At 41.5% G+C, this 24,054-nt stretch overlaps 1 long non-coding RNA gene across 1 annotated transcript; it reads left to right on the top strand.

Moving 5' to 3' along the window:
* Positions 1–2,513: 2,513 nt before the first annotated feature.
* On the top strand, positions 2,514–23,796 carry LOC129399566 (uncharacterized). The gene is made up of 3 exons (XR_008627179.1): positions 2,514–2,574; positions 9,249–9,304; positions 23,651–23,796. It is a non-coding gene; the product is annotated as an uncharacterized LOC129399566 (long non-coding RNA).
* Positions 23,797–24,054: the final 258 nt, after the last annotated feature.

Below are 24,054 nucleotides of genomic sequence, written 5' to 3'. Positions count from 1 at the left end.
GCTGATTTTGTTTCTATCTTCTGATCATCCCTATGTGCACTGACCCAGGTATTTCCAGTCTCCCAGTTTTCAGATTTTCTAATATTATTACCAGTATACTATAAGGACTGGAGCAATAGCACAGCAGGTAGGGCATTTGACTTGCACGTGGCTGACTCAGGTTCAATTCCTCCAGCCCTCTCAGTGAGCCCAGCAAGCTATCGAGAGTATCTGCCCACACGGTAGAGCCTGAGAAGCTCCCCATGGCATATTCAATATGCAAAAAGCAGTAACAAAAAGTCTAACAATGGAGACACTACTGATGCCCACTCGAGCAAATTGATGAACAACAGGATGACAGTGATACAGATAGTACTACATACTATAAGGTGATATTCAGGTGTTAAAATGGGATGGGGGCAATGGGTACCTGTATACAAGGTTTTAAAGAAGTTGGTGTTCAGCTTGAGGGTCTGTAAAAAAGGCATGAGTTGTGGAAAAAGTCCCTTCCAGTGGAAAAGAATAAAATTAAATCAGACAATGTATTTATGGAACCCCCACATCCCAGAATTCATTTGTTCGCTCTTGGTAAGGGAAAAGGTTGTTTTTTCACCCATGTTTTTCATACATATATGGATATATGCATATACAAACATAGAGAACATGTTTTTCCCTTATAGATGTCCTGTCCACCTATTCCTGCAAAATTACATTTCCTTTCTTTAAGCATTGGAGGAATAGAAAGGATGACTAAGAATAGTGAATTTTCCACCAAAGGTCCATTTGGATAACATTATTAAAAAAAGAAATCAAAGGGTATAAATCTTTGAATTCCATAGTAATCTAAAACACAAGGTTTGTCATGACCAAATATAGTATGATATATCAAAGTTGGGAGGAAATTTTATAAATGAAAGAAAAGAGAAGTCAGTAACTCAGCAAAAGCAGGGAGACTGGAAAATCAAAGCCCTCTGATGGAATGAGATGGAAAAGGAATTCAGGAAACATAAGTCAAATAGGGGACACTAAGAGGTCCCTGTGTTTCTTGTTACTATATTAACTATGCCACTTCTGGTGTCACCTGCTTACCCCAGAGATAGGTAGATGTATATTGCAAATGTCTACATCTGGGTTGATTGAATCACCCTCAACCAAAGGGAGCCAATTGATGATCCACAGGGAATTAACACTGAAGCCACCATGTCAATACTTCAACCTCAGGAGAAAGACTCTAAAGTCTTTGTCCATGTATAACCACACTGCAGTGTAGAATACCCAAGGACAAAAACTACATAATTCCCTAAACGAACTGCCTACATGGGATTTCAAGGGTGTTTATAGAATCAATACATATTGATTAAACCAAAGTTACCAATCATAGGTAGCAGAGTAGGAGTAAGGGTATTTTAGAGAAGGATCGTCCATATGTTGCTATTTTTTAAGCACCATACCCACTGTACTATGCCTCTGGCTTCCTAACCAGCCATGGAGAATGTAGGTGGTGAAACTTCGCAAGATACTCTGAAGGTGTGCTACGAACTTGTGTCAGATAAATAATATCTTGGAGGAGACCTGAAAACCAAAATCTTTCCCAGCTCCTGAATCCTGGTGGAGAATTTCCAGTATAAGATGTATCTTACAAAATCCTGAGCTCTGACTCATATGGGTTATTTTTTGCCAACACTATAGAAACTTGCAGTCAACTTCAGTGTGGCGGTAGGAGGGGTAGATCTCTCCATCACAGAAGAGTGGCCTTGAATCCAGGCTAAAAATCACCAGTGAGTGAGATCTTGGACAAGTCTCCTGACCAAACTGTGCTTTCACTTCCCCATCTGTGAAATGGGTATGGTAACAGAGCCCACTCAAAAATGCTTTAAGTGAGAACTGAAGCCATTGTACAGCAGGTAGGGTTCTTGCCCTCCATACAGTAAACCTTATTTTAATCCCAGTCACCACATATGGTCCCTCTAGCCCCACCTAGAGTGATCCCTGAGTGCAGAGCCAAGAGTAAACCCAGAATACCAGTGGGTATGGCCCCAAAACCAAAACAAAAAATTATTATAAAATATTAAATTGGATACTGGCCCTGAATCATTTAACACTGGAACGTAATCACTGGAACTTAATTATTATTATTTTTGTTTTTGTAAAGAGGCTCACACTCAGAGCTGACTCCTAGTTCTGTGCTCAGGGATCACTCCTGACAGTGCTGTGAGATTCTTGGTATGAAACTGGTTATTAAACACAAACAAAGCAAGCACCTTACCCACCGTACTATGTCTCTGGCTCCTTGACACTATTAAGGATTGAACAGAGATGTCTCCCCAGTCCAGACCTATTGTACAAATGAAGAAATTGAAGTTCAGAAATGGGAAACAACAAGCCCCTGGTCTCAGGGAAGATTAGTATCACCCCGGAGAGCCATAACCTGCTCTCCTGCTACCTGTGCTTCCCACGAGCTCACGTGTGGGCTTCCGTTCCCACACCTGCTCTCCTCCCACTGCAGCCAGAGAAGATGAGAGAAAGGTCTGCGCTGAGGTCGGATTTTTCTGCCTCTAGGAAGGATGATTATCACAAGCATTAATATCTACAAAGGTGAGAGAGGCTCCCCTGACACATTAGTTTTCTGTACTTGATGATTTTTTAATCTGGCAGTTTCAGAGTAATGTTTGTATATTGAGTTGATAGGTTCGTGTTATTAAGTAGAGGTCTGAGAGTTGATTTTTTAAAAATATCTATTAGCAAAGGAAGAACGCCCACACAGGTACGGTTTAGGTTTCTGTGGCTAGTTATCGGTACGAAGTTGTGTATGTGTGTGTGTGTGTGTGTGGTACTTTACATGTGAAGTAAAGTGTGTGTGTGTGTGTTTTAATGGACTGTGCCCATGTGTGTGCTTCCTTGTGAATCTGTTACCTGAACTTGCATTGTACTTACATACATTGCTTTCCATGCACTGCTGAGTAACAGGTATGAGTGTGTCTTTGTGTATTGGTGTTTGTGGTTATTTGTGTATCTCACGCATGACTAGACACCACCTGAAAGAGTGATTTGTGTGTTTGTTGTGTATCCTTTGCTCTGTGAGTGGGTCTCAAGTTGGAGGCTGTGTGTTTTGTGTAGACCTGTGCCTGAGGAGGATGTATTCTATATTGTGGCATACTGGGGGTGTCTCTGTGTGTCGTCTGTGTTTTATAGGTTAAAATAATGTGTCTGGGGGTGGTTGATGTCTTTTAACAGGCTGTATTCTAGATCTATCTAAATGTCTGTGTAATGCATGTGTCTGATTATGTGATAGGCACATCCATGTTTATTGTCTGGCAGGACTTCCTCTCTAGACCTCTCTGAGTTACAGCCTCTGACCACTTCCCCCCTCCCGCCTCTCTCAACACTCCCCCCACTGTCTCCCCATTGTGACGCTGGCGTCTGGTAGTTATTAGCTGGTCAGACATTTTTATCTCTTCAAAATATCCTATTGCTCATACTCAGCTCAGTAATCACAGGCCTGGGCCTCAGAGATGTCATTTATGCAGCATCCTCCACAGACCAGGAGAACTCAAGTCCCTCTTACCTATTAGTCACTGAAAATAAAAACTCACCAGCAAAATAACTGCAGTCTGGGCTAGGCTTAACCCTCTCTGAGCCTGTGGGAAGTTTGTATCAGTGTAAGTGTGGATGCATGGGGTCTGACTGGTCTCAGAGAGTCTGGGAGTTTTAAAAGTACCTACAAACCCAGTTTCCAGCTACCATAAAATAGGGTGACTAACCTCAACCATGCATCCTCAAATGAATCCCATTGGCCTGCACTGGAACAGGTGCAGAAGGGATGCATTGCTAGTGAACTGAAGTTGCATTTTCCAGGGTGCTTAGCATCACCCACGTTTGACTGATGCCATCTATGTCTTTGGTCATTATCTCTGCAAAATATTTTCGTTCCAAATTTTCCCAAATGACAGGGAGAACAGAGTGATCCTTTCGAAAACTACCAGGCTATACCAACCCTGGAGGTGTACTATTACTGGATTAGAAGGGATTTACGTGACAGATTTCCATGAGGACCCCTTTGGGACCCTCTGATGCTTTTAATTTAGTTATTCATTCCTCCATCCCTCTATAAATTCTTCCAGCAAACAGTTATTAAGCATCTACTCTGTGCCAGGTGATTTCCTTTAAGGCATAGGCTGTGATAGACTGAGACCTAAGTAAGCAGTGTCCCAGAGTAAGCAAAGTCCCTATTCTCAAGAACCTTCTCCTATGCTAAGGAAAAGTCTGCAGACTTGGAAACATGACAAGAAAATTGAAAACATGATATAGTAATAGGACCCCTGATAATCGACAAAAGTATATTTGGGTGGTGGGAAGGAGTGGCGCTTCTTTGAGTTGAGAGAAGATCAGGGAAAACCTCTCAGAGGGCTCATTTAAACTGAGTCCTAAAGCAGAAAATAGAACAGGGACATACAGGGGTGGTGGGAGACATTTCAGGCTAGTCAGAAGAAAATCTTTGGTGTGTCTGAGGAACAGAAAAACTGCCAGAAGTGCAAAGAGGTGTGGGAATGCAGCTTTGCCTTGAGGCAAAGGAAATAGAGGAAATTGAGAGAAGGCAAAGTCCAAATCACAGAAGCCCTTTTGAATGTATTTAAAATTTGCATTTTCCTCAAAAGAGGATGGAAAGCCATTGAGGATTATTTTTCAAATCAACCTTGTACAGAACAGGTTGTAAAGGGTGAAATCAAAAAGGATGGAATCAGCCCAGCAGAAGCTACAAGGGATCCTAATAAGAAGTTGTTCAGAGACAGAGTGCAGGGAAACTGGTCTCAAATCTACATGCACATCACTTGGAGAGCTTGTTCCCGTCAAGCAGTTGAGCTCCCCACACAACATTTGATCCAACCGGACAACGGTAGAGTCTGCCTTGATACTGTTTGTCTCCAGTGATAAGAGATCCTTCCCCTCCAGGGACTATACTTGAAAACCAGTGTTGTAGAGAAAGACAGAGCAAAGATGAAGAAAAAACAGGGACACAGTGGAACTAGGTCACCTCAACTGCACTGACAAAAGAAGAAAGGAAACCACCACAATAATTCTTAGTGTGCCGCGGGCTCTCTGCTTACTGTTCTGTACGCAGGATGGCACTCAGCAACGCAGAAGGAGATCGTGGTAGTATCCTGGGGTTGTAAAAGAGGAGACTCAACTTTTAGACTGGCATCTTGTCCAAATTCATGGAGTCACAAGAGCAGCTTCTAATCCAGTCTGATCCCCAAATGGGCAGGTCCATCAAAGGTGCAAATGCTGGGCTACATAGATTAAATAGGCATTCAGGCATTTGCTTTGCATCTGGTCCCTAATTTGATCCCATACTCAGCATTAACAGTGATTCCTGAGCTCAGGGTGAGGGGTCAGCCTGTGGGACTGCAGGGTGTGCCCTTAGTCCACTCCACCAAAAGCTGCTAATCCTGTTGCCCAAGGCCCTGGTACTTCTTTGAACCCCATCACGATCTAGTTTCAGTCTCCTTGAGTTCTAGAGGGTAGCCATTCGTGGGTCACCCAGTGGGAGGGGCACAGAGCCCTCCCTTCATCATAATAATGGAGGCAAAGCTTTCGTAACCTGATTTAGCCTGGCAGAGCATGGGTTTCTTGCCTCCTACATAGTAAAGCAGAGAAGTGACGGAGAAAATTCCAGGCTTAAAGGCTCATGACTATATCCCCATCAAATCAAATGACTCTTACTACTTTATATAAAGTAGGAAGCAGAGAATGGGAGTGAGTAGGAAGCGAATTTCTGACTTTGTCTTTCCGCCTCTCTCCATCTCTGTCTCTTGTCTCTCTTTCTGTCTCTGTCTATCTCTTGTCTCTCTCATACATACACACATGCACACACACACACACACACACACACACACACACACACACACTACGGATGGACAACTACACATTCCTCCCATCAGCATTCCAGAGCCCCCAGACTGTAAATATTTGCTCCTGGCTCTTCTACCTACACTGCATTAACAATTCCAGCATGGAGCTACCCCATCCTGGTTTGGGGGCATGTATGCCTTTTACCCAGAAAAGTGACTCTGAAAGTTTCTGGACTGCTTTTCTGGTCTTCTTTCCTAAGTTCGGCCTTCTCACACTCAAGTTGGAAAGATGAATGAGGATAGACAGACAGACATACACTGATTCCACCCAGGAGTGCCCAAAGCTCCATTGTCCCCCTTTGGAAGGAAAGGTCTTCAAATCCACCAGTCACAAATTTTGGAGGTCTTGAACAATGCTAATCTGCACTTTTGTCAATAGCTGGGTTGAAACTTAAGCAAAAGTGCTCTCCAGAATATAAAGAAATTCATAAATGCTCCCCAAATGAATAACCATCATGCTGCATGTCAATGTTCTTTGAGAGCAATGTTTTTTGACCTTTATACATAGCTGCCAAGCTGGCCAATTTCTAATTGGTTTGTCTTTTTCTTATTGATTAATAGTTCTCTATAGCTTTTTGTTTTTATGTTCTCTTTTGCCTTGGGAGCTACACCCAGAAGTGCTCAGGAACTTCTCCCATCTATGTACTGAGGGAAGAGGTGGTCATTCCCAACAGTGGTTAAGGGACCATATGATACCAGGGATTGAACCTGAGACTCCCACATGCAAAACCTAGTCATCTAAAATCACTAATTTTTTTTAATCTATGCTGCTTTTATTTATTTATTTATTTATTTATTTTTGCTTTTTGGGTCACACCCAGCGATGCACAGGGGTTACTCCTGACTCTGCACTCAGGAATTACTCCTGGGGGTACTCAGGGATGCTGGGAATCAAACCCAGGTTGGCTGCATGCAAGGCAAATGCCCTACCCGCTATGCTATCGTTCCAGCCCCTAAAATCACTAATTTTGAATACTTCATGAATCCAAAAAATTAAAAGGAGTTCCTAATTACCAATTGCTTGATCACCTACTATGGACCAAGAGTTTGCTTTCATCATCTCACCTATCTTCACTTACCTTCTACTACATAGATGCATTTACTCGTCCTGTTTTCTAAGTTTGGGAAAATGAATTCAGAGAGGTGAGACTCAGTGGCTTCAAGGTCATGGAGTTTTGTGGCAGAATTAGAGCACTCTGGAGCATCTGTCCAAGACGGACTCATTTGAGTAAACAATTCTGCACTTCACCCCAGAGACAATGGAAATCCATTTGGTATGAGGGTCACACACACCCCCTAGGAAGGCAAACAGCTGGGTACCCTGGCCTTTCCACACCCCTGTGCTCCCGGAGGAGAAAACTATTTGGACCATCTTTACGGTTCTCCTCATGGTCACTGCTTTTTGCTGTGTTGGCAGATTGTCATCTGGAACATGACTATTATTGTCAAAAAGAAAGCAGTTGAGTGAGGTATGTAATAAAAATCAAACATAGTGCCTACCGTTAAAGTTTAGTTCTTTCATTACTGTTATAACAATGTACCACAAACTTAGAGACTTAAAAAAAAAATTAGTCTCTCACAGTTTTTGTTTTCCATACATAAGAGAGCCAATTTGGGCTTCGCAGGGCAGTACGATGGTTAGCACAGTGATATATGTGAGTTCTTGTTGCTCCACATCCTTACCAACACCTGGTACTCTTCGTCCTTTTCCACTTTGGCCTTTTTGCTGGATGAGGAGTAAAATGTTATAGTTGTCTAAGTAGTGTACTAATTGGTAGCTAATCATTTGAAGACTTTTTGTATGTTTACTGACAAGTGCAGCATCTTAGGTAAGTCCTTTGGTTGCTCAAAAATCTGTCAGTTTCTAATTGGTTTGTCTTTTCCTTATTAGTTAACAGTTCTCTATGGCTTTTTATTTTTATGTTACCTTTTGCCTTGGGGACTACGCCCAGAAATGCTCAGAAACTTCTCCCAGCTCTGTGCTCATGGAGGGGTCACTCTCAGCAGTGGTTAGGGAACCATGTTATACCAGAGATCGAACCTGAGGCTTCCACATGCAAAATGTGTCTCCCTCCTTTTGAACTATCTTCCAGGCTACTCTTCCTATTTTATTCTGAATATGAACCTTTTGTCAGAAAGGTACATTTCAGATATCTTTTCCCCAATATTCTCCCAAGTCTTTTCTTTCACTCTCTTACTAGAATCTTTCAATAAACAAATGTTCTTTATTCTGATGATATGCTATTTTTTTTTTTGCTTTTTGGGTCACACCTGGCAATGCACAGGGGTTATTCCTGGCTTTGCACTCAGGAATTACCCCTGGTGGTGCTCAGGGGACCATATGGGATGCTGGGGATTGAACTCGGGTCAGCCACGTGCAAGACAAACGCCCTCCCTGCTATGCTATAGCTCCAGCCCCCTATGATATGCTATTTTTATGGATAGTGTTTATTCATGTTTTTTCTAATAAGACTTCTTTTTTGGTTAATTTTTTTTGGGGGTCACATCCAACACTGCTCAGGGGCTACTCCTGGTAATACTGGAGTACCATATGGTGCCAAGGATTAAATTTAGACCTTTTGATGCAAAGCATGCACTCCAGCCCTTTGAGGTATCCTTTCCAATGATGATTTACCAGTAAGGAAGTGATAGTGAGACTTTGTTATATACTTCTTGGAACTCTTTTGCTTTACCTTCTCATGTGAGTCAATTACTGTCTTAAAGTAACTTACATATGTGTTATGAAAAACAGACCCAAATTTATTTGGAACCATATGGCCACCTGTTGGCCACCTGGTTCACCATGATCATCCTTTTTTCACTAAATAGCAATTATGCTCTTGTGTTAAATCTGAAATCTGGTGGCCAAATATAGGTATAGAGTGAATCAGGCAAGTAAGCATCAGTCAATTACTAAGTCAATGATATTTTAAACCAATGAAAAATAAACACAAAGAATTTTTACAACACTGAACTCAACCATGAAAAGCAGAAGCTCAATTTTTATCTTGACATCAATATCTCATGCACTTTTGGCAAATACTACCCTTCTCTGAGCACCATTTATTGATCACAAGTATGAAGAAATAGAGCAAATGACAACACTCCTCTTTATATTAGAATATGAAATTGATGGCTTACTGAAACCAAAGTTTTCCTTTTTTTGCGGCCGTATTGAAGATCATCTTATATCAAAGTTGAGTTCCTAATGAACCTAAAACTTAGCTAAAAATGACTTCAAAAAAGAGTTGAAGGAACTACAGAAGGAGATAATGAATGAGGTTTGGATATTTGTTGGAACTTGGATATCTGCCATGTTAACTTATTACTGTTGTAATGACTTACAAATTCTTTCTACAGAAGTCTGGGCTGAGATGAAGAGTTGGCAAACCTGCTTTACTTACCAGAGCCAATGGGTGAGTGAACTTGTTCTCGCATTTTCCAGATTCTAGGCACTATCTATATTCTTTGGCCCATGACCTTCCCTCACATCTTCAAAACCAGTAATATATCTCATTAAACCTCTCACTATCTTCCGATTGTTAAAGTTTCTTTACTTTTAGGGATACAGGTAATTAGAATGAATTTACCCATATTATACCAAATAATATTTTCAACCCCCAAATTAATTGAATCATATCTAATGGATGATTTATAGATGGAGGACCTATAGGGAGTCATTATTCACCTAGGTTCATAGCAGGGTGTCAACTGATTTGAGTCCAATAACTATTAACTGGATTTATTTGAGCTGCATTTTTAAGTCCCTCTATCCTTTCATTGAATTAGTAATTTAAAAAAATTATCCTGGGCTACAGAGATAATACAGCTGGTAGAGTGTTTGCCTTGCACTCGACCAACCCAGGTTCGATCCTCGGCATCCCATCTGGTCCCCCGAGCACCACCAGGCGTAATTCCTGTAGTACAGAGCCAGATGTAACCACTGAGAATCACCAAGTGTGACCCAAAAACAGAAAAAAAGATCATTCTAACAATAGGAAAAAATTTAGACATTGGACATGAAAGAATATGGGATGATCTGACATGTGGCCCAACACCACAAGCATGTACAAACACCACAACCAAGTGTGTAGACCCTGGAGTAGCATCTCAATGACAACAGCAAAAGGGAACAAATGAGAAACATAATGGAGGATGATTGGGAAAAGAACTTTGAATCCTGGGTTCCATTTCTAGTGATGCTGTGTGACCAAATGGACTTGAGGTGACTCTCTCTTAAATGAAAAGTCACCCCCACCCCCACCCCACCCCCAGATTTGCACTGAGGATTCTGGAAGACCTCTGGGGCACTCATATTCTGTTTCTCCGTGGCCGAAGCACATAACAAAAACAGATAAAGCAGTGGAGGGGAAATTAAAAAGAAAGGACTGGGATCTCCAGCCAAGTGGAAAACTCCCTACTTTAGAAACAACCGAATGACAGGTTACTGCTGCTAAGGAAAGAGGTGGCCACAAGCCAGGAGTCTGCATCCCCCAGACCTCTGGCTCTCTAATGATGCTCTTTCCAGCACCAGCATCTGCTCCCCTTTGCAGCGCCTTATCTGTATGCACATGTGTTTTTATTTTCCCACCTTAAGGAGCACAAGAGGACGTAGGAAGCTGAACGGAGGCAGTTAGAACACATGAAGGAGCAAAGAAGGCGCTGAAGAGAAAAGATCAGCACCTTTCTCCCTTTCATCCCCAGCTGCAAATGCACTGTTGTGAGCAGTCAGCATCCCAGCTGAGCTAGGTTCAGCTAGGCCAGGGCTGCTAGGAGACCTGGAGCAACCCAGGCCCATTTTCCGAAGGGTGTTATTTCACCCCTGCTTCCCAGATAATGTAACTGAGTCACTCAATTGAGCATAAAATAGAAATTTGGCTTCTTATCTGCCTCAGACCTGACTTTACTATTTTCTTTCTGCAAAATACATTTTTCACTATCTTATCTTCTAATAAACAATCCTAGCTCGGCAGCCTTGTGGCAATGGCGCTGAATGCATTTAAGAGACATATTTTTTCCTCTCTTGTTCCCTGCTTAAAGTCTTCTGTTTAAACCCCGCCATTCCCCCCTCCCTTTTGTAAAATAAATATATATCCCATTTGTATGCTGTCTTCCTCAAAAGAACGAACCTATTTTTCATGAGCTGTTTTGATGAATCCCTCCTTATTTTCCCTTGTGCTCACTGGCTCAGAATTAAAAGAAGGTCTTCTCCTGCAGAAATGGCATGTGAGGATGGGGAGGCGCTGGCCAGAAAGGGTTCTTTAAGAAAGAGGAAATTTCTAGAATGGTCAGATCCAGCGGGTGATCCACAACCATGGGATGGGCAGGACACATATTGACGAAAAACCAGCTATGAATGTGTAATGTCACCTCTCGATGCAGACTATCGTCAGATGCACCAACAGTTAAAGCTTAAGCCACAGAGCAAAGAAGAGAAAAAAGGAATCAACATTTATTGCAACTCTCCACAAGCCGCCTCCTGAGAGAATAACTCCATTAAGCAAGAGGGAAAATAGCCTCATTGCTGAAGAGGAGAAACTGAGGTTCAGAGCAGCTAAAGCAAATCCAGAAGACGGGATTCAGTATTTGGTATCCAAACACCAGTGGTAGGATTGTGATAACACATACATACATACATACATACATACACACACACACACACACACATACACACACACACACACACACACATACACACACACACACACACACACACCATTTTAGTTTTTAAAACTTCCGGAAACTTGGCACCAGAGCAATAGTACAGTGGGTAGGGTGCTTGTCTTACATGCAGCAGACTCAGGTTCAATCCCTGGCATCCCACAGGGTCCCCTAAATCTTCCCTCAGCAAAGAGCCAGGAGTCGGCCCTCGAGCACTGCAAAGTGTAGGCCCCAAACAAAACAAAACCCCCAAACCTGGGAAATATAGAAAATTAAGTTAATGAATTTTTCAGTTTATCAAAGAATTCACCTCCACTGCTTTGGTGGTTAAGAGTCAGAATTTGGTTCTGACCCACCATCCTCACCACGCCCTGCTGCCCCCCACAAGATCCCTACATAATGTTGTCAGGACTAGCGGGAACCTATATTCATATGTACTCTTTACGTGTAAGCTCAAAAGTGGCCTTTTCTGATGCACCTTGTGGGACCACCAAAACTCAGGTTGTCTCTCTGAATAGTCATTATCTTCCCTGTATCACTGTCATCCCATTGTCATCACTGTCATCATCATTGATTTGCTTGAGCAGGCACCAATAACGTCTCCATTGTGATACTTGTTATTGTTACTGTTTTTGGCATATTGATTACATCACGGGTAGCTTGCCAAGCTCTGCCATGCAGGCAAAATACTATCGGTAGCTGTACCTGACCCTTTGCCGACCCTTTGCCTTCATAGCATTGTCATAAGTATATAGACATATGCTTAATTGTTTGCAAATTGAGCTTATACCCAACTATTTGTTTTAGCTCTAGGAAGTAAGAAACTATTTTGTGTTTGCAAAATATCCACAATGCCCCCCCACACACACAAACTCCATTAGCTAGGACACAATTTAACATCTACTAAGTGCTCAGCACGTTTTCATTTAAATAAAAACTAAATGAATTTGACTCTCACAACAACTCAGAGTGACAGGCATTTCCAATCCTCACTATCTAATGAATAATACAATCAAGAATAACATTTCTTGTGTGCTCACTTTGTGTCTTGTAGGAATCAAAAAATTTCACTATTCCCTATGGGTCTAAGGTGAGTACTGTTGTTATTCTCATTTCACACATGAGGAAAGTGAGGTACAGAAAGCCTGAAGACAAGAGCTGGGACTTCCAGTTTGAAGCTCCAGTTCTTAATTAACCACAAGTTCTCAGGCAATGGAACAAAATAACCAAAAAGAAAAAAAAAGAAAAAAAGATGAAGAAGAAATCACACAAAAGTTGCATTTAGTTTAGGTCTTTATTTGCATTGGGAAATTATCTGATAGGAGTTGGCACTGTCCTCCACCATCCCACAATCTTAAATCAAAGTTATTCATGCAAAACAACAAAGCACATTATCTCCTTCTGCAGTTCGGACCCTGGGACATTCCTGACGAGGGTCCTTCTTGCACAAGATCTACTACTTGTCGATTCCCTGGGGGCTCAGCTGCCCTGTGCCCACACCTAGACCTTTTCCAGACTGAGATCCCCATTTCTCACTTGTAGCCTGGAGAACAGGATGAGGTCAATAGGTCCTTTGGTTCCTGCAGGAAGCCAGAGAAGATTAATCTGTGGACAGAGAGATGACGCCGGGCAGTGGAGGAGATTTATGAGGGAGAGAAATATAGGCCAAGGTCCCTGATTTTTGTTTCTCTCTATCTGTTTTAGGACAACCACAGAGTAGTGTGGTTGGAATAAACTTTCAAAGGTCATCTGATCCAGACCCCTGCCTCAGAACAACTTCAAGTGGCATTAAAAAAAAAGGATGGCTTGGGGTCAGGAATCTAGTACAGGAGATAAAGTACTTACCTTGCATGCAGCTGACCAAAGTTTAATCCTCAGCTCCATATGGTTCCCAAGTACCACAGGTTGCAACGCGGCTCCTGGATGTATCCCAAATGGATGGCCATTTAACATGTACAGTTGTTAGGCATTTATAATATTCTCTCACATAGCACACCCTAGGACAAGCCTAAGCAATATTACCTGGTAGTGGAGATCACCACCAATCCCGTTCCATAATGCCTAATTATCACTTTACTCCCCACCCTCATTCTCCCCAGTGTAAACTACACTTCAGCCAATCCCTTTGTCTCTCAACCTTCATCCCAGCAATTCACACTGGGAATAGTTCAAGGTCAGCTCTTCTCTTGACAACATGAATCTCATAAGACTCGGTACAAGTCCTCAGCACTTACCAGTCCTCTCTGGTAGAGCAGATAACCATTACCTGAAATCATACTAATCAGAGTGTGCCTTATCTTTGCTAAATGCTTTTCATTTCATTGCTTCTTGGTGACTTTAAGGCAACAACAATACAACATTTTGTATTTTGTGTGTACCAAATGCATATACCCTTCCAGTGTGATGTCTGCCTCCCTAAAAGCTACCACAAACAAAAGCCATGAAAGGCCATTGTCTTCGCCTGGTGATAAGTCCTTCACTATGGCAGTTCTTCCCCTTCTTCTGAGCCTGACAAACAAACATCCTTTCCCATCTAAGGAACTCACATTATTGGGCTACCGTAGACTAGATTCTATTCTGTATTAGACTCGGTAACTTCAGCAATGGCTTTACCTAAACCCCAGGGCATAGGTAGTATTATGCCCAACTCAAATGAAATGAAGTTCATTTATCCATTTATGTATTAATTCAATCAAATTACTTACTTTGAGTCTAAAGTAGCTATTCTAGGCACTCTAGAGGACATTAGGGGAGGTGAGGACATTAGGGCCGATTTACTACATTAGGGATGAATTCAGTAAACCCAGTTTCTGCCATCTTGAAGTTTATAATGATGTGATGCTAATGTGACTGACCCTCCATTAGTTTCACCTTTGAAAGGAGAAGCATACTAGTTTGGAAGAGCTTGTCCTATTTAAGAATCAAAAAATTGTGAGACTGGGGCTGGAGCAATAGTACAATGGGTAGGGCATTTACCTTGCATGTGGCTGACCCCAGGTTTGATTCCCAGCATCCCATATGGTCCCCTGAGCACTGCCAGAAGTAATTCCTGAGTGCAGAGCCAGGAGTAACCTCCGTGTACCGATGGGTGTGACCCAAAAAGAAAAAAAAATTGCGATGCATAACACTTCCAGAGATGAGAAGAACAACTAGCTTTAATTCAGAAAAATAGAAGAGGTGAGCTTTGTACCTGAAATTACACAACTGATCATGGGTGTAAGATTCTGTAGACTCGGATTCTATCTCAGGTCTATTCAGCTCCAAGTCCTGGGTGTTCCAGCCATCTAATTTATCATATCACACCTTTTCTGACATGATTTCCTTGTCAGAAAAGGGAAATAAGTCCACTTTGTGTGTTCCCACAGAATCAAGAATTTAAGTCAGACACATATTGTGCTATGCAATACAAGAAAATAGGAGAACACTTCTCAAAGACGACAGGCTTTTTCCTGTAGAACACAGTACTTTTGTATTAATCAAGGTATATTAATGTAATGAGAATGCCAAAATAACAATGACTTAATATGAGTGAAAGAAAGGGCCTTAGCAGGGTCTTATTCACAAAAAGAAACTGGGTCCAGTCAAGGAACTGGGATCCTTTTTTTTTTTTTTTTTGCTTGGCAATGCCCAGGGGTTACTCCTGGCTCTGCACTCAGGAATCACCCCTGGCTGTGCTCAGGGGACCATATGGGATGCTGGGATTTGAACCCGGGTCGGCCGAGTGCAAGGCGAACGCCCTACCCGCTGTGCTATCTCTCCAGCCCCTGGGATTGTTTTTATCTAAATTCTTATTTAATCCCAGGGCTATGGAATCTTCAGATAAATCTTCATCATCTGACCATTTGGTAATCATAATGAAACTGTGGAAGAATGAAAGAGAAATAGGAAAAAGAAAAGTAGAAATGAGAGAAGAGAGAAAAGGAAGAAGGAAGGGAGAAGAGGAGGGAGCTAAGGGGAAGGGGGTGGGGAAAAACAAAAAGGAAAGAGGATTAAGAGGAAAAGAGAAACAAGGAGACTGAGAAGAGGGGAGGAGAACGTGTTACCAAACAAAGTTTTAAGGTCCTAGCTTTGGTTTACATCATCACAGCCCACATTCTATTATTATAAACCAAGCTAATAAACAGCCTTGGCTCCAAATGTTGGAATCAGGATGATAATCTGGGTTTCCAGAGATGGTACAGATGCTGGAAAAATACAATCTGGTACTTGAACTCTTTCCTCATTTCCCCAAGCACTTGCTTTAACTTACAGCCCAAAGATGAGCCAGCCATCATCCTGATTTGGCCAGCTCTGAAGGGATTCCTTGGCTTTCCCAGATGCTCAAGATCTGAACAAGGGCCTGTGGCATCCTAATGAAACACTCAAGTATCTTTGCTCTTAATTTAGTGGACCAGATAACATAATTATCTTGACCAATCCTTTCATTTTTGTCCATGAAAAAAACTGAGTTTCAGGAAAAATGGGGGACGAACCCAAAGAGTCACACCTGAAAAATAGTCATGTAAGGCAGTAGATAAGTTGATTATTGCAGCTCAAGTTCACCACTGGAGTTCAACTGTTTGGATCTTATTATCCATGGTATGTTTCTGAGAGCAACACAGCTCAATGATGAGACTTTCAAGCCTCCAGGAGAAAATTACTTAGGAGAAAGAAAACTTCAAAGAGTCCATTACATAATTCTACATGGTCTATGCTGCTGCTTTAGTGACTCTCAATCCTTGCTCTGCCTCTTTACTTAGAACTCAAATGGGGCACAATTCTGGATTCAATTAAAATCTGGGAAAATCACTTCCATTTGGAGAAGAAACTAGAATGTAGGGAGTGTGATATTAGAGCAGTAACCTTGAACCTACTCTCATGTCCGTTTCTTAAGAGGAACAACTTTTGAACTTCGATTAAACTTTCTTGCTCTTGTAACAAATTAATTCTCTTGCCCTGGATAAAGTCCCCAAAAGGAGTGGAGGTATTCCGGCTCAGTATCTTCGATGTAGTGATCCATGCATGTCATACTCTTCCTGCTTCAGGAAAGATTGCCGTCATAGGGAAGTTTTCCCCGCTCTCGGGCTCCATTTCCACTTAGCAGTAGCCCGTAAGATTTCAAGTCAGACCTGAGATCTCAGGAAGATAATGGAGAAAAACGCACTCTAGGATGATGGCCTGCCCTGCATTTTCATTACATCCCAGTAATGTTCCCTAACACTCACATAAACAAACGGCATGTCCCAGACTCGGCGGCTCCCGAGGATCTGGCAGGGGTCCAGCAAGACTGCTACATAAAACTCTCTGTCCCTACCTGAGTAGCTCGCGTAGCCAAGGACAAAGACATAGAAAAGACATCTAGAGCCTGGAAGGTGCCCAGTGGATTACGCTATTCCTGAGATATGCAGCCAATAGAGAATTATCAAGAGGCTATCTCTTAACTTGGCTGGTGTTGAAGAAAAAAACACTGCACTTTCCAGTCCTGATGGAGCATCCAGCCTGTCCAACTATTGACATATAGATATTAAGTAGAAGAAAGGGGGAGATAAGAATCCGTGGGGATCCCAGGGGAGACCCCTTCTTAAAGCTCCAAAAGGAAGGCACTTTCTAGACACAGATCCTGCATTTATCAATTTATTAATTTATCATTGAATATAGGAAATATTCTATAAAATAAAATACTAGTTACCACCTATTGTCTTTAATCATTTTTGTACCGTATGTTCTTCTGTTTTACTCTACTAAGGATGACATAGCTAAATTCCTAAAACTGGGTGAGTGAGATAATAGAAACTTGTTTTACTGGTTTTCTCTTGATTTTGGAGGTAGGAAGATCAAGATCAAGGTGTGTACAGGTCGGAGACTACTGTTTCTGGAAGGCTCTCTCCTTGACTAAAGAAAGTACGCCTTCTCACTGTGTTCTCTGTAGACCTTTCCTATCTCTTTCTTTAAGAAAACTAGTAATGTTGCATGAGGCCTTATTTTAAGTTAATCACTTACCATTAAAGTCCCCTCTCCAAATACAGTCCCCTATAGGATAGGATTTAATATGTGCTTTTGGGGTGATAGCAAGTGGCACTATTTAGTTAAAAACACTCTCCACGTACAAGGTACACAGCACTAGGAAATTTACAATGACTTTTAATTTATTTTAAGGACATGGGCTTTGTGAAAAAAAAAAAACTTAGGTATTACTCTAGATCAGTCACTTATCTATTGCTTACCCTCAGACTAGTTAGGGATCCCTTAGAGATCTTTAGTTTTATTCATCTGCAAATTGAGATCATATTATACTTGTTACAAATGTCTTGGTTAGACTAAAGAGTGTTACAGTAGCACTTAATGAGTGGTACTAATACTTTCCATAGTATTTATTGATGGCGATAATGGTAATTTGGGGTAAGACCAAAGTAGGTTTACATGCAACATTAGTGGAACATGAGTATAGCAAGTCTGAATCTAAGTTAGTTCACTCACTTAATTCTTAAAATAACTCTAGAAAGTAGGATCTACTATTATCTCCCATTTTATGGATGGTACAGTAAAACACAAGGGTAAGCAAATGTTCTCAAAGTCATACAAAGATACTATATAGAGACCTGGGATTTGAAACCCAGTGACCAGGCTCTAGAGTATGTCATCATTTTATAAGGAATTCACTATCTTAAAAAGTACACTGAGGGGCTGGAGAGATAGCACAGCGGGTAGGGTGTTTGCCTTGCACGCGGCTGACCTGGGTTCAAATCCCAGCATCCCATATGGTCCCCTGAGCACTGCCAGGGGTAATTCCTGAGTGCAGAGCCAGGAGTAACCCCTGTGCATCGCCAGGTGTGACCCAAAAAGCAAAAAAAAAAAAAAGTACACTGAATCTCCGTAAACAAAAGCTATGTTGTCATGGTCTAAGATCGATATTTAAAAATTAGCTTTTAGATGATAAGATGCTCAAGAAAAGTTACTTTCCAATTTGATTGAAGTTTACTGTTTTCATGGATTTTTATTAGGAAACTCAGAATAACATTTTTCAGGCCAGGCAACCAATATAAAAAATGTGACTTATCTACAAATGAGCTGATGAAATCCACCCCTGTCAAGGAGAGAACATTGCTTGAGTCCATCCTTTAAAGCTGAGAATGTTGATTAAAATACTTTTATAAAGTAGGAAAAATAAGGCTAATATTAAAAAATCCTGTTTTATTAATCCCCAAAGGGAGGATTTTATTAATTCCTTAGAATCCAATAAAAGTGTGTTTTTTAATCAACTTTGTTTTCAAAACTCCTGCTCAAGTGTCAAATCATAGCACTGTAGCTCACATTTCTTGAGAATCTTCCCATATAAGAGTAGGATGGAAGTGTGGAAATAGATATGAAACCACCTCTTAGACAATCCAGTTGGAAAAGACAAATATAAATATTAGGCACTAACAATTATCCAGTAGATCATCAATAAATACTTAGTGAGTAAGCAAAGTAGTCATAAAGTGTGTGAAAGACATGCTAAAAACTTTTCTTTTTAATCCAATTAACAGTATGTCTAAAAGATATGAAAAGAGAATAACATGGTTGATTTTGTGTTTGGATTTTTTTTTTTTGCTTTGTTATACTGTAAATCACATTTATTTGCTACTGGGAAAAATGGATGCAGGTATGCCAGGGATAACAAATAAGATGACTAATTAGGAGGCTATCATGGAGTAGAGAGGAAAGTGACCTGGATTAGGCAGGTAATAGTGGAAATGGGAAGAATAAGTAGGTCAAGGAGATATTGGGGCCTTAAGAGGTCATAGGACATGTTCATGGATTTGATATGAGATGAAATAAAGGAATTAATATGACTTCTTGGTATTTCACTTGATCCTCTAGGTGGATGGTCATGACCTGTACTAAGGAGAGGTATATAAGGAGGATTGGGTTCAGGGAGAACAAAATTTTAAAATTTTGTGTTGGACGTGGTAAGGGTAAGATGTCTGTCAAACTTGTGAGTACCAATACTGAAGATAAATAAATCAGATAAGTTCATACGGATGTCAGAAGGTCAAGGGCCACAGGAAGATACTAGATTGCAAACACATCCAGAGGTGGAGTGGACAACAATATTGTGTGGCCAACCAGAAGACTTTGACTCCACAGTTAGGTTGGTTTTCCTGTCAGAACACCTAAACCCAGGTAGTAACAAAGTAAAATTAAAGGGTGCTTAAGATAGACAAGATTGTGCCTGTCAATATAAATCCGAGGATACTGAAGTCTCCTTATTGGTGTGCCTTGAAGAAACCCAACTAGTCCTTCCTTTAAGGGGCTTCTCCAACTTTCTCTAATCTTCCCCCACACCCAACTAGTTCTAGGTGAGAGTTGCTAGTATCCACATATAGTTAAAGTCCACCCCGCAAATTGTGGGCTTAATCAGATGCATGGTTTCATTGCTTGGGCTTAATGAGGTAAACCAGACCTCCGGTAATATTGCCTGTATAATTGACATGGTTCTCTGGGAAACATTACGCTTTATAATGAAAATACTGTATATAATTAGAATCTAATAGGAAGAAAATAGTAATTAGCCAGAATTAACTGAGCAGACGCAATCAGGCAAATAAAGGTTATCCTCAGGAGAGGACCCTTCAGAGTTCAAATGCACGTCCTATAATTGTAGAGAAGCCCCAGTAATTAAGGGTAATTTTTTTCCCTGCATCATGTGGAAGAGGATTTTTTCCCCTTTTTTTCTTTCTTTCCTTATTTTTTTTTTTTGCTGAGTGGTGTAATGAATTTGGCCAAGATGTAAAAAGGACTTAGGGACCAGGGAGTTCCTACATGCAGACACATAGGAGAAGGCAGAGGGCAAGGAAAGGCAAAAGGCCCCCAGGCTAAAATCTGAGGCGTTAATTCCAGGTTTGTCTCTGCCATTAACCATCTGTGTGTCCTTCAGTGAGTCACCGCCTCTGTCTCCACAGAGGGTGGTGAGAGTGGCCACTATTTATTGAGTGCCTACTTGCTCTGAGCTGGGTTAAGCACTGTCTATATATCACGTACAAGAACCTTAGTGTTCCTAGTCACTGGATAAACATCCTCCCCTTTTATTTGTTTTAAAGCAAAGATTTTTCTTTCTCCTACAAAATATTAAACCAGTCAATTTTTTAAAAATGAACACTAATAATGACAGCTCTCTCCAGGGTGCCTGTGGACCAGTGGGGGCTGCTGTATTGACGCTTAGGAGAGAAGAAATTGGCTTTACCCACTCAGGAGAAGTCCATGTTAGCTCTTAAGCATCTCTCTCTTTCTCTATTCACATTTCTCTAAGTAAATTTCTTTAAATATTTTTAAATAATTTTACAGAGAGAGAGAATCTAATCTTTATGGCCATTTTTTGGGGGTTTATTTTGGAGTCACGCCTGGCAACAATCAGGTACTACTCCTGGTTCTGCAGTTAGGAGTTAAGGAATGACTTAGAGTGGTGCCTAGGGGACCAAATGGGATGCTGGGTTAGCTGCACAGAAGGTAAGAGCCCTATATGTAGTATCTCACTAGTTCTTGGACCACATTTTTTTTTTACAGCAAAAGGTATCGAAGGGTTTGAATCCAAAACTGAACTATCTACTCTGTAACCAACAAATAACAGACTCTGCAGTTCATAATTCTTAGGGATCAAGTTTGTGCTCACAAGTTGTGTGCCACCTGGGAGACATGGGGTCATTTTATGACTCTTTGTAGGTGCCAAAGGACAAACTGAGGGAAACTCAGCTCTGCGAGAAGCCGAGGGTAGCTACTGGGCAGGTGGTGGTGAAACAAATTTTTACATCACTGGCCTCAGAAGAATGTGGGTTTGCTTGTGGGAATTCAAATACTCTCCTTGAAAGAAGAGGGACAAGCCTAACCCAAAGTGTGATGTCATGTCACCAGCCCTGCACTGCTGGACAGCTTATGCTCTGAGTACATTAAAGAACATCTGTGAGCATCTACTCTGGGCTTGGCTTGCCGGGGGGAGGGGGGCACTGGCATTCCAAAGTAATGGAAATCAGAGAGTAAAGATAGAAACAGAGAACTGAGAAAGAGACACACACATCCCCCATCCCCAGAATATCAACAAGGCGCACTCACCAAGGAAACCAGAGGACAGAGACAGATATGAATAGCGTGGAAGGTCTTGCAAAGTGGAAATAAAAGAGGGACACTGGGGAAAATTACCGGCTTGGAAAAACATCTGAAATGCATGATGGATGTAAATAGATACATAATAAAAGTCAGGGAGGAACTGCTTGAAGTTCTACTATGGCAGATCTATAGAGAAGAAATTTTTAGTCCTTGCCTGGAAGGACAACTAAAGGAGCCATGGATTCCTCTTTCACCCCCACTCCCTTTCTCCCTGGAAGAAAAGCAAAGAATTTGATTGCTGAGTCTTCACTTGCCCCATTGGAATGATACCGCCCTCACAGTCACGTAAGGTGCTTATCTAGAGAAGTTAAAGAAAGAAGTGTTTTCCAAAGGCACATCTCTGTTCAGGTATGTCAAGTCAGAACTTGGGGACTCGCTGTGACTGGTTCTAAGACACCTCTGTTTCCCATGTGCTAACTTGTCCCTCTGACCCAGGGGGTGGTTTTTACTGTCCAAGTTCTGGAAAGAAGGTTCAAATGAGTTTCTGTTATGATTGAAGCATATTTTGGCTTTAATTAGTACCTGGATCTTTGTGTTCATTTTAGCATAGTTCCATCTGGAAGGAGACAGGAATCAATCCAAGCAACCACATACTTTATAGTCATGGGTGCTGTAAGATGGTATATGTATGGTGCACCTGAATGATAAGCTGGGGGTTGCAGGAGATGAAACCAGGTAAATGGTACCTGGGCAAATGGGGAAGGTAAGATCCAAGTCTTTATGAAATTTCAATGCTGTTTTTCCCATTCTAAATATCAAAATCACCTGGAGTTTATAGTGTACTTGTTGAGTGTTAAAGCACTGTCCATAAGAGTCTTGAAATCTCTGTCCAAAGCATTTCCAGGTCCTGATTTCTAGAACAATATAGCCACCCTGCAGCATACTATGTTGGGACCAATGATACCATGCATAGCGTAGAGAATGACAAAAGGGTAAATCCCTCCTGATACTAAAAGGAGATTGAATGGTTAGACAAATGAACGTGAGGCTCCACCACTGATGATATGAATAACATGTGTTTATTAAGCACCTACTACATACAATGTTTCGAAATAGGTTCCAGGTAGACTAGACAGGGGAGTTACCACATCATCCTTCCATTTGAAGATGATACCTGGATAGCAAGAATTGAGAGTTATCGAAGGTAATACTGATACCGGGTGAAAAGGAAATGGGATGGCTGGAGTCTAAGTTGTAAAGTTTTGTAACTATGCAAAGAAGAAAGAGGATGGCAATGAGACTTAGAAGATTTCTGCAAAAGGTGGTGTTGAAACTGAGCCCTGACTTATCATTAGGATATTAAAATGCCAAGAAAGAAGGAAAAGAACCCTGACGAGGACACCTATCAGGCAAAGTCAAACTTACCCACAGGGTTGACAAATGACAAGGAGGAAATCATCAGGCCATGAGCTCCACGTGAACAGACAGTCTCAAAACTATGTGGAAATGAGATCTTGAAGTTTTAAGTGACAAACCAAAGTGGACAATGACCTGCACTTTGCGGAGGTAGCCAAGAGCCTAACTCAAGAGGGAATTATCCCTGTGGAATGGTCCTCAGAGGATGCTTCGAGAGTCCTGGGTTGGAAAGGAGGGTGCTCCTTTTCGGTGCGTTCTCCTTGGGGACCATCTTTTCTCTGCCCAGGGAATATGTGACATTAGTGACCTTAGTGACATTAGTTTTGCAGACCACTAAATGTCTCTGCTCCCTCATTTTCTCTGTCAGAAGCAGGACCCAAAGCAGCTCTGACGATCGCAGGTAGAGCCCTTTTGTCTGGAACTCCTATTTCTATTATTAAAGCCACTTAATGCCTAATTACTCAACCAGCCACAAGGCCTTCAGAGAGCTCCTTGCCGGAGAGCAATCAGATTTGTCAGACATTTCCAAAAAGCACACAGCTCTCTTGGAGGTCTCGGAATAGCTATGTCAGTGGCCCTAATGGAACATAATTTCCTGTAAAGGAAAACTAATTTAATATTTTCAGGTATTATGTAACCAAGGTCCCCAGGAGAGAGGGAAGACAACTGCTAACGAGAAACAATCAGAACGCAGTACCCCGGTGGAATAAAAAAAGCTTACACGTCTATTGAATGCTACAGAAGGGACATAAAGGAGTGGCTGACTGCAGAGACAGAGGTAAGGTCATGGAATGTTAAATGTGTGTGTGCTTTAAGTCAGGCCAGACTGTGGTTTGAGCCCCTGGTCTCCTGTTCGGAGACAAACCTAGCCAAGCTACCTAACATTTCGGCACCAGACTGAAGCTTCATCAGCAACAAGATGATAAAACGATATTAATCCACTTGATTGTAGTGAGCATTAAATAGAAAAAGTTGATGGGAAGTGCATGGCATGAAACAATGCATTTTTAAAACAATAAATGGCGGCTGT

This window comes from Sorex araneus, chromosome 1, assembly GCF_027595985.1.
Source record: "Sorex araneus isolate mSorAra2 chromosome 1, mSorAra2.pri, whole genome shotgun sequence".
Lineage (NCBI taxonomy): Eukaryota > Metazoa > Chordata > Mammalia > Eulipotyphla > Soricidae > Sorex > Sorex araneus.
This window is presented reverse-complemented; position numbering and strand designations above follow the sequence as displayed.